This window comes from Nannospalax galili, unplaced genomic scaffold (genome assembly GCF_000622305.1).
Source record: "Nannospalax galili isolate Female #2095 unplaced genomic scaffold, S.galili_v1.0 scaffold433, whole genome shotgun sequence".
NCBI lineage: Eukaryota > Metazoa > Chordata > Mammalia > Rodentia > Spalacidae > Nannospalax > Nannospalax galili.
In genome coordinates, this window is record NW_008338715.1 from 1,597,389 (window position 1) to 1,608,286 (window position 10,898).

The following is a 10,898-nucleotide window of genomic DNA, read 5'->3' on the forward strand; positions in this document are numbered from 1 at the left end:
GGAACCAGGGGCTCCTCCCAAGCCCATGTGACCCCTGAGGAACAGATCCTCAAATGACCTTAAGTGTAAAAGTAAATTGATTTATTTGGGCCAATTGTAGGGTCTTAAACACCCCAAAGGAAAGTACAGCCAAAGATTAAAGTGATCAGTATATTTCTTTAGTGTTCAAGGGATTACACTTCCCAGACATTAAGCTTAAATCCATATAAAAAGTTATTTAGAGAATTATTTCTCATTGATGATTTTGTTCCTAATCAGAAAGTTCAGCTCAGATGTAAGACTTCAAATCTTGTCCTGCAATACTGTAGTGCCCACCTGTAGCTAATGGAGACAATCAGCTATTGTTCGAAAATGGTGGATAAATTTGTTTTCTTCCCCTATCTAGAAGCCTTTGAGATGAAACCGACACTGATTCTAACCGCTCCAACAGCTATCAAAATACCTGAAAGCAAATTTTGAATCCATCAATGTCGAGTCCAGCTTTGTCAGACAAAAGAAAAATGAGGAGAAATCCAATAGAGGGATGATTTTGGAAGCTGTTGTCAAGAAATTCTAATGGACTCTCATGTGAACATTTGAAAATTGCCCTGTTCTTTTTTCTAGTTCCCTGTCTATAACTTGTAATGTTAATTTTGCTTGCCTTTGCTTCTCTTTCACAAAAAAATTAAAATAAAATAATAAAGAGTTACTCAACTTGGTAGTCTTTTAGATAGACTCACTGAAAGGGTACCCCTGTTGCCTCACCCTGGTCCTTGTTCAGCAAGGAAGAAGCCAGAAGATAGTGTGATAAGAATAGGAGATAGGAATTAGTTAGGTAGGTAGGCCAAAAAGAACCCAAAGAAATGTAGCCAGTTTCTTAGCTAAAAGTCACAATGTCCTTGGGCCTTGTAGCAATATACTCCATTCCAAAGCCCAAAAAATGTCTAAAGTATTTGGGAGATTTTGTTTAATTCTTAAAAGATTTTAGGGTAACCTCTTCAGAGGGGAAAATGTTAGAGTATCAAAAAGCCCCACAAAAAAAAGAAAAGAAGAAAGAGTATACCAGCAAAATGTGATGGAGCGATATGGGAGGAGTTGGAGGGGAGGAAGTGGCCATAGATTTGATCAAAACATCTTATATGCATGTATGAAATTCTCAATAAATTATTTTAAAAAATTGTTGTTCTAAGATTATGTAATAAGTATCCTAGAAATGTTTGTATTCTAATTAAGTGGTACACCTCACATTATCATCATCTATTCTATTTGTATTTCATATTGTAGCCATTTAGTGACGCATTTTGCTATTATATCACACTAGTTAAAACCTTTGATTCTTGCAGAGTAACCAGCTCATATTAAATGTCAATGATTACATGATTTCTTTGTCGAAGTATTTATAAGCTCTCTGTAATTACAGGATGTTTTCTAGGTTTACTTAGAATACTTGAAACACTATCATGGAATCCAGTACCTTTAAGGAGGATAATAATGAAAATTTTATGTACCATAAAAACTGTTTCAAGTAAATGCCCTTGACTATGGTTAAAAAATTAAGAGGGTGCAGTTACAGCTTGGCACAATCTCATAATTATCTTCATTTTCAGCGAATTGAAAGGAAGCTGCATGTTAGTTAGGTCTTCTCCAGGAGGACCAATTCAATTAATCTTTGCTCCCATAAAGAAAGTAATTGAATGTCCATGAACTTTTAGAATGTGAAGTGTAGTAATTGAGCATTCAGGATTCCATGAATGTAATTTGGCAAGTAAAACGTCAAAAGGAAAAAGAGGGGACTGAGAATAGACTTGATTCAAATGTAATTAATAGGGAAACTGAGAATGGTAACCATGAGGTTAAAGGAGTCTTGGGGAGACTGACAAGGTACATCATTTTAGACAAGAAGAGTGTCTGCAAGATGATGATTTTAATGTATCTCTTTTAGAAGAAGAGACAGTTCCTGGGAATTAAGGAGAAGAAAGAATATGCATAACACATTTCTGTAGTTCAATATGAGCTTTACTTGGTTGACCAGAATTCATAGCTTTGCTTAATAGACATTATCACTTGAATCATAATAAAGCATAATCACTTTTAGGACTTATATCATTATTTTGTTTCATATACATGAATAGCACAATAAAATACCAAATATGTAGATTAATGTATAATTTATTGTTCAGATATTAAAGGGGTCATATGCATGAAACTATGCTTTAAGTAGACCACCATTTTTATATCAGAATTTTCAATCAATGTCTGTGGCATTTAAATAATTAAAGTCCCAGTTTAGGTGTGTATTTCCCCTTTAGGTTTATTCATTCTGTTTGGAAGAATTCATTTTTAAAAATGCCAAAGCCCTATAGCCAGGAGAATGCTTACTTGATTCATGGGGTTCACTAATTTTCTTTTAAAAATGAGAGCAAGAGGGGAACACAGTGAGACAGCCCTCTGCTGGCACTAATACACAGTAACAGAGGACTTTTTGTCATTCAATTTAGATTTGTTTTCTATGCTTTGAAGACAAAAAACCACAGTAGTTCCAAAGGAAAAAAAACAAAACAAAACAAAAAAACCCAACCACTGTAAGTGGCCCCATTACAACTTCACAGTTAGGTATGACTTAACATGATCAGAAATGGGAAAAAAAATCCAGAGAAAATAATGAGTACATCTTTAGCTTGAAGGAGAATCTTGGTTGTAATGGTAAATGATTGCTATGAGATTCTTGTTTTATTAATGTTAATGATCAAATTTCTTCAAGTTCATTTAGACACAACCAGAAAATAGTATTATAAAGTCTTAAAAAATATTTAAAATTCTTTAAGTATAGCTCCATATTGGACAAAATTTTGGAGAAGGCAATTACTATATATAAGTTATTCTGACTTTTTTTAAAATAAAAGAATTTGGTACAGATGAAAATGAAACTCACAACTTCATTTGCCCTGTTAATTGGGGATTTTCCTTGTATTTAAATTCAGAACACTGAAGTATGCTAATTGTCTTTGCTTGTAAAATGAAAAGACAGTAGAGAGAAAACACATCTTAAAATATTGAACAAAAAGTTCTCTTGTGCTGGACAGATGGCTCAGCAGTTAAGAGTGTGTCATGCTCTTGCAGGGGACACAGGTCTAGTTCCACACATGTGGATCAAAGCAACCTGTATCTTCAAGTCCAGGGAATCAGACTTCCTCTTCTGCCCTCTGTGGGCACTAGACACACAAAGAGCACACATCCCTACATTCAGGCAAACACTCATACACATAAAATAAGTAAACCTCTTAAAAATTTGTAAAACACAAAAATAATAGTTATCACTTCTAATTATTTTCTTATAAGTTTCAAAGTATTTAAAGTTTTATATTAATGTTACATATATTGGCTTCTTTGCAAAAATGTATGTAAATATATATATTTAGCTTTTTTACTTCACAAACTCATGATGTAATCATTCTTTTGACATTTAATAACACAATGGTTTGAGGTATCACATGTTTAAGGAAAATAAAATTATAAACAATAGGACCTTCTCAGAGTCAGGTCTTTTTATACCTGTAGTTTATGTCTAAATAACTAAGAGATACATGGACTTCATACTTGCTATCCTGTTAAGATATGTTTTATTTTTCAATAATATTTTTTGATTCTTTAAGAATTTTATAATTGTTTTGATCATATTCAGACCCCCTCCACCATCTATTCTCAGACCTACCTTGCTCCTTCTTGCTCTTCATTTCATGTCCTCTGTTATATTATTTAAGGCCAATCAGGTCTAATTTGTGCTCCCACATCACACTTGGGTGTGAGTTCATCACCTGGAGCCTGGTCAACCTACCCAATATCACATTTTTTTTAAAAAAAACTAACTTTCCCTTTCCCAGCAAAGAGTACATGAAGTCGTAAAAAAAAAAAAAAAAAAAAAAAAAAAAAAAAAAAAAAAAAACTGATGGGGAGATACAGGAGATGTTGGAGGGGATAGAGGGCATGGATTTGATCAAAACACCTTATATACTTGTATAAAATTCTCAATAAAGTTTTTAAAAAGACAATGTGACCCCTGGGGAACAGATCCTCAAACTAATTTAAGAGTAAAAATAAATTGGTTTATCTGGCCCAACTCTATGGCCTTAAACACCCAAAACGAAAGTATAACCAAAGATTAAAGCGGTCAATATAATTTCTTAAGAGTCCATATGCATAGCTAAAGGCTACATAACAAGCAACAATACCAGACAGGCGATACCTTCTTTTGAGATGTTGGCCAGGGTGACCAAAGGGACTCCCAGACAGTAACCCAGCATAGAACTGGGAAAATGAACAGCAGACCCCAATCTTATCTAAAGGAATATTGACAACTGATTACTGCTAGATGAGGAACAGCTGACCCTCCTAAAACAAAGACCTCTAGATAGGCTGACTAGATTCGCTGGAAGGGCAAGTAGCGGGGAATGGCTGGGGTGCTGACAACACAGCAGAAAGTAGCAGGGATATCAGAGTATAAGGGCTTTAGTGGGGGGAGAGAGGCTATGGGAAGGTGTTATCTGGGAAGTGGGTGTATAGCCGAATGAGATGGTTTGGGGTGTTCTGTGTGATAAACACACGCATACACAAAATCAACAAATTTTTTTAAAAATGTATTATATTTGAGGAGGAAGCATGGAAGTTTAAGCCATGCTAATTAGTAGAGGTGATAAATCATTGAAATCTACCTGATGACTTTATATACAATATTGTATAACTGTAATAATTCAACTGTAAACCTAAAAATGTACAGCAAATTTTGTAAGAGATGCATCGTAGCTCAGAAAATTGTTATTGAATATGTCAATGCTGATGTAATGAAATGCTTCTTCTAAGTATGTGGTTATTAAATAAATAATTAAAATTAATTAATTAAAAGTTTTAAAAAAGAAATGCAGTAGTAGAAAAGAGTAAAAGTTAGGGTAAAGAATGTAAGCATTAGAAACAAATGGAGGTAGTTTGATAAGGGGATATCATTGAGACAATGTACCAATCTAGATAGCATAAACGGAAAGGGGGATATAAAAACATCTATGGTAGTGTATTAGTTACCTTTGAGTTCTTGTGCTCAATGATAATGTAAGAGAGCAAAGATTGTTTTGTACTCCTAGATGCAGAGTCAATTATGGCAGATAGGATATGGTAAGACTTGAACTTCTGAGCTCAGGGAAGCCAGAAAGCAGAGTGGAGCAGAAGCAGTAAGGGTCCAGGGCAAGATGTAGCCACCCTGAGCTCTTTCCAGACACCTACTTTCCTCCACTCAGGCTTTATCCTTCATAGATCTGACACCTCATAATAGACTATTGAAGCTTAAAATGGATCAGAGTCTTCATCAGGTTATTGCACTGATGATCTTATCATCCCTGCAAAGGCCTTTACAGGCACACTGAAAACATGCTGTGCTTCCCTCCCAAGCATCTACAGTATCTAATCACCTTGACAAACAGTATTAACGAGCACATTTAGCAAAATATAGAGGCACTCTAGTAACATCGAAACTGAATGTACATTCGGGGCTGGAGAGATTACTCAGTGGTTAAGAGTACTTACTGGTTGCTCTTCCCGAGAATCAGACTTTGGTTCCCAGGACCCACATGATACCTACTGACCATTCATATCTCTAGTTCCAGGAGATCTGACACCCTCTTCTGTCCTCCTCCATGTGCACATGGTACACTGGCATACATGCAAGTGAAACAGTAATACACATAAAATATAAATAAAAATAAACAAATAAAAAATAAACCGAAAAACTAATATGGCAGGGGCTGGGAGGGCCCTAAGCTTTTATGTGTCACAGTCCGCTTCTCATTCCTGGGAGAGTATTCAGAGACCAGAACCTTGACTACACAGGTCACAGGCCCGTTGGGGAGTACCTGTTTATTATCCTGCTAAATGGGCATAATATTAAAACGACACCTAGGCGCTGGATAAATGGGTCAGCGGTTAAGAACACTGGTTGTCCTTGCAGAAGACAGTTCGAATCCCAGCACCCACATGGCAGCTAAGAACTGTCCTTAACTCCAGTCCCAGGGGATTCGACAGCCTTTTCTGTCCTCAGCGGGCATTGCACAACATGGGCACATTTACCTACATGCAGGCAATACACGAGTACACATAAAATAAAAGTGATAAATAAAATTTTAAAAATTTTTAAAAATTAAAAAAAATAAAACGACACCTAACGAGTTTTTATTACACCCATAGATTAGTGCATCTTTCAGCTCTCACCAGAGAAGCTTCTCCTTGAAACGCATGATGATTAACACAGAAAACTACAACTTATCAACATGCAGAATATAAGAGACTAGAGTTTTCAGCTTTAAATAGGTCACCTATATCACACCCTTTCTCTCAAGGCTCAGGGATTATTGTGGTACAGAGGACAAAAAAATCATAAGAGCTAGAGGCTGTGGATGAAAACAAGGAAGTCATGTTGTGTGAACACAAAAGGACACTTGCACAAATGAACGCACTGCTCTTGTCACAGCATTCACAAGACCCTTGCAAGCCCAAGGCAGACAAATACCCAGCATGGATGGGCAAGGAGCCCCAATCCTAGTTAAAGAACTATTAGCAACTTTCTTTTTCTTCTTTCTTTCTTTCTTTCTTTCTTTCTTTCTTTCTTTCTTTCTTTCTTTCTTTCTTTCTTTGTTTCTGTTTTTGTTTTTGAGACACGGTCTCCCTGTAGCTCTAGCTGTCCTGGAACTCACTACATAGACCAGGCTGGCATTCCGGGCCATGGGTTCCCTTTGCTGAGATTAGAGGCTTAGCTACTCTAATATCCCCCCCTTCTAAATAGGTAACCCTAAAATCATTTAAGGATTAGATAAGAGCTTCAAAATTCTTTGGACATTTTTGGTCTTTGGAACAGAGTATGTTGCTCAGAGACCCAAGGAAATTTTGACTTTTAGCCAAGATACTGGCAACTGCACTTCTTATAAAATTGATCTTCACCAGTTCATGTGAATTATCATCTCTATCATTTTCTCTTTTTCTTGGAATTGCTGTTTATTGAACTGGTGCTGAAATGGCTAAAATACAACAAACAACACATATAATAGCCTAAATACATGAAAGAGATTTAAAGATGAAAATCATCTTATTTCATAGAGATTCTAATGTAAGATCAGAGAAATTTGAGGTAGATACAAGGCATCAGAAGTACAAAAAAAAAAAAAAAAAAAAACCCACAAAACAAACCAGACAACCAAAGGAATTAACAAACCTGGAAAGCAAGCCCTAGGAAAAAAGAATTTACCTTCCCTTACATTATTTCAATAAGGAAATTTTCCAATATTAAATATCTTCTCAAATATATAGCAACATTTATTTATTTCCAAGAAGTAACCACTGTTGTCTTATTTAGTCTACCACTGTGGAGGGGCAAGTGACAGGGTTGTCTGGAAATGTGTGAAGTGGGACTGGGGACTTGTTTATTTACTTACTACAGTTCACTGAGATATGCAAGTTCTGTGGGGGATTATTTAGTTTAAACTATGGACCCAATAAACATTTTTAGTTGTAGGGAAGATTTTAAGGAGCTTAATGTAGGAGAACTTAAGTATTTTTTTTTTTTTTTTTAAGAATCGAGACTGCCTGAATTTTTAAGAATACCAATATCTCAAATATAAGTCAGTTTTTTAATTTGTTGATTTTTGGTGTATTTCATACAAAACATCCCAAACAATCTTATTCATCTATATACCACATCCCAAATGCCACCCTCACATACCCCCCGCCCCACCACAGGAGCCCATATACTCTGTCATTCCTGTTACTGTCCACTGTGTTGTCGGCGCCCCCAGCTGTTCCCCAGTGCTTGAGAAAGAAGCATAAAAATGGCTTCATGTTAATTAGTAGAGGCGAAAAACATTACCATTGAAATCTACCTGATGACTTTATATCCACGCTCGGCTGCCAAGGATCTCAGAAGGTAACTGGTGGTGATTAGGAATAATCATATACACAGAGATTAGAGATGCATGTGCAAACATCTATGTGTTAGTAGCATTAAAAATGAATTTTTCTGTATGAAACGATATATTTTAAAATGAAATGGAGATCTTTTTTAAAGGTTAAAACCTTATTCAATTTTATGTTTTATAGGGTTGATTCTGAGTTCAATATTGTATAACTGTATTAATTCAACTGTAAACCTAAAAATTTACAGCCAATTTTGAAAGAGATGCATCTTAGCTCTGGAAATTGTTATTGAATATGTCAATGCTGTAATGAAACGCTCTTTCTAATCATGTAGTTATTAAATAAATAATTTAACAAATTATTCTAACTGAAAAAAAGAATACCATTACCTTTTGAAATTTTGAAAAATAAGATTTCTTGATGCAAAGATAGTTGCTTGCTGTTTCTCTATTTGTCTCTTAGTTGTTTACTTGCTAAATTATTGTTTTTTATCCACTTTATCAAAAATCAGTGTTAAAGATGAGAAACCAATATTGTTTACTTAAAAAGGCATGGTAAACATGGAGCTATTTATGAAAAGATTTGTATCTACATATTCTGTCATTCTATGAGGGTTTTTATATTGTTATTAGTAAATCCTCCCTGGTCATATATTCTCAAAGAAAAACAGGTAACATATGAAACCATAGAATTTAGAATTCATTCTACATAAATTTTATACTAAAAATATTTCTCTGTAGCATTCAGTAGCATGACTAGCCAGAGCTTTTCAGTTACTTTGATTCTATCATCCATCTATCTATCATCTATTTATCATCTATCTATCTATCTATCTATCACCTATCATCTATCTTATCGCCTGTAATAGTCCAATATTAAGGTAATATGAATCAATAACCTGATCAATCAGAAAGTCTTCTGTCAAGATTGTAAAGCATACCTGCCAGCAACTCTGCTATACTCATCTCTTGATTAACTTAACATGTTTAATGGCTGTGAAATTGTATTTCTACAGAGACAATGCACATCTGGAATAACAGCATGAACTCAGCTCTCTTCAGAGTATCACACTGTTGACTTCAAATACAGTCCTCACAGTGAAAATGAAGCTTATTCTTTGACATGCTAATATCTGTGTTCAGTGTGTCTCATTTTAGACTTGCCAGTGCAACAAATAAACTTCAAAGTGTCAAGGGGATGTTTGAAAGTTACTGTAGCATTTGCTTATTTGGAGAAAGGCACACTTTCACTATTAGATGAACAGTCTGGGCCTTCTCTATCTCACTTTCACCTTATCATCTTTAATTAGTGCAAAACCCATGAGTCCCAGCCTGTGAGATCAAATGGAGATGCCTGTTTGATGATCCAAATGTCTTAAGAGGCAAATTGAGGAGCAGCTGTTTTTTAAAGTGAAGGAAAACAGAAGGTGCCATAGAGGTGAGGTGTGTGAAAACTTAATCATCTCCAGTGCTAAATGGCCTTGTCATAGTTATATGATGTGATGGGTAAAACGGAAATTATTTTCTACGGAGGCTTCCCACTGCATCAAAGAATCTTCCCCTCTCAGCCTTGCTGCTGGAGCCTTAGTTGCAGACAAGAAAATTATCCCTTGTAGCACCATCACGGTATAAAATAAGTCTTTGAGGTTATTTTCCACTAGAACTCGAGTTTACATCCACAGTGGGCAAACTGTACAGCCTAGCAAAATGAGTGACAAGCCTCTGAAAGTTTGAAGAGCTGTGCTTTTGAAATGAAAGTGGATTCTCATAAAATTGGTTATGTTATATACCTATGCTAATCATATTAAACATAATGATATTCATTATCATTTAAAATGCTGGAATCTAGAATATCGAAGTGAATTTCAAGTTAGATTGTAGTATTAAATACAAAAATAATACTTTTATTTAATCCTAGGCTTTGAAAAATATTTTTTGTCATAGTATCAGACAACAGGATGTATATTTGTACCATAGCCCTTATCTGAGAAAGAAAATATCAAAAATGATAAAATTAACAGAAAAAAACAAGCAATATTATTGTAAGCATTACTAAGACTAAAGATCTGCGTTAGAGAGACTATACTATCTGTTTTTTTATTATTTGATTTATTATTTTAATTTTATATATATTGCCTATATGTGTGTAAGTGTACCCATGCCGTACAATGCCTGCAGAGGTCAGAGTGGGCAAAAGATACCATGGATCTGTAGTTAGGGACAATTGTTAGCCACCATGTGGGTGCTCTAAATGAAACCCAGGTCCTTGGCAAGAGCACTTATCACCCTTAACTACTGAGCCAGCACTCTAGCTCCAACTCTCTAATTTTACTTAAAACTACCCATACCTTAACTCTTATTTTATATCATTAGGAAGCATAATGATTCATGCACTGATATATTAAATAATCTCAGTAGCTAAGAGAATTAGGGCTACAGTTAATAATTCCTCTTTGTCTGAGAACTTTATGTGAATAGAAACCTGCGTCCTGATCAATGTTTTCCCCACTTGGACCTCAGAGAGGAGGCATTGCATTTGTAGTACTCATCTATATGCTCTCAGAAAAACCATGTCAGGTAATGCACTGTTTCTGAATAGACTCTATGGACTTTCATGTGCTTAAAGCAAGGCCTGTTCATTTTAGTGCTCTTGAGTAAAGTGATTAAACTTAACTATCCGCATGCATTCTGTAGGAGAACACATAATGAGCAGTGCAGCAATTTTGTCCAGGTACCAGGGCCATCAGAAGAAATGGATGTTTTCCTCTGAGCACAATACAAGGGCAGTGTAAGTGTATCTACAGAGAGTGCAGTCCATTAAACAGTGGTGACCTAATTCACAGTTAGCTCAGAAATTGGGTCAGAATGCAATAATATTTTACAAAATACTACATTTTCCAATTGAATTAGAGAAACAAACTATAATACACACACACACACACAGAGAGAGAGAGAGAGAGAGAGAGAGAGAGA